Source organism: Humulus lupulus, chromosome 5 (assembly GCF_963169125.1).
Source record: "Humulus lupulus chromosome 5, drHumLupu1.1, whole genome shotgun sequence".
In the NCBI taxonomy this organism is placed as follows: Eukaryota; Viridiplantae; Streptophyta; class Magnoliopsida; order Rosales; family Cannabaceae; genus Humulus; species Humulus lupulus.
This window is the reverse complement of record NC_084797.1, coordinates 226146478-226147628: the sequence shown is the minus strand read 5'-3', so window position 1 is coordinate 226147628 and position 1151 is coordinate 226146478. Positions and strand designations below refer to the sequence as shown.

The window sequence follows — 1151 nt, the reverse complement described above, 5'->3', positions numbered from 1 at the left end:
CATGTGTTGGCCTTGCACATTGAATTTTGGTTGAGAAGGAAGTTTGCCTTTTTCCGGAATGGCCAAGGATTCAATCAATTTTGAGAATTGACATTTCATTTCCTTGATTTCTTCCATCATTTGGCGATTCAGTTTGGATTGTTCCTCCATGAATGCATGAAGAGTATTCTCGAGAGAATTTCATTGTGGATGAGCATTGTATTAAGGTGCAGAATACGCCTTTGATGGTTGAACTTGTTGCTCATTTCTCCATTGGCCTCCAGACGATTGAGCTTGGTTGGAATCTCTCCCAATGAAATTTGGGTGGTTTCTCCAACCATGGTTGTACGTAAGGGAGAATGGCTTGTTATATGCCCCTAAGGCATTGCATTGCTCCTCATAAACCCCCCTCATTTCACTCAAAGCTAAGCAGTCCTTAGCTAAGTGCCCCGTCCCTCCATAAACAAAGCAAGGTTCTTGTGGTTCCACTTGAGCGGTCATGTGCGATTTTTGGCTATTCTTCGTCATTAAGAACTCAAATTGCTTTTTCAAAGCTTCGAGTTAGGCCTTAACACTATCCTCTTCTCGAAGTTGATAGATCCCAGATGGTTTGTGTCTGTTGGTGATGTCAGTAGCACTTGGACCAATCCAGTTATGAGACTTTTTCGCAGTTTCTTTGAGATATTCAAGAGCATCGTCTAGCTCTTTTTCGAGGAATTCACCATTGCATAACATTTCTACAAACTGGCACTCACGACTCGTGAGGCCTTCATAGAAGTAACTGACCAAACGCCAATTCTCATAGCCATGGTGCGGGCATTGATTTAATAGATCTTTGAATCTTTCCCAGACTTGATAGAACGCTTCATTGTCCTTTTGGGAGAATGTGGAAATCTGTCATTTTAGATTGTTGGTCTTATGGCTAGGGAAGTGTTTCAGAAACAAAGATTTGGTCATCTCCTCCCATGTTCCAATAGACATAGGTCTCAAGGAGTATAACCAGCTTTTGGCTTTGTCCTTCAAGGAGAAAGGGAAAAACTTCAGTCGCACAGCATCGACATTTTCAGCTCGGTTATAGAACATGGCTACTACCTCCTCGAATTCTCTGATATGCACCCATGGGCTTTCATTTTCCATTCCATGAAATGTGGGCAAGAGTTGAAATATGCCAG

The 1151-nt window shown here is 42.2% G+C and overlaps 1 non-coding gene across 1 annotated transcript; it reads left to right on the top strand.

Annotated features, from left to right (window-relative positions):
• The first annotated feature begins 781 nt into the window (after positions 1-781).
• LOC133781176 (small nucleolar RNA R71) lies at positions 782-888 on the top strand. The gene has a single exon (XR_009869969.1). It is a non-coding gene; the product is annotated as a small nucleolar RNA R71 (small nucleolar RNA).
• The last annotated feature ends 263 nt before the right edge of the window (positions 889-1151 follow it).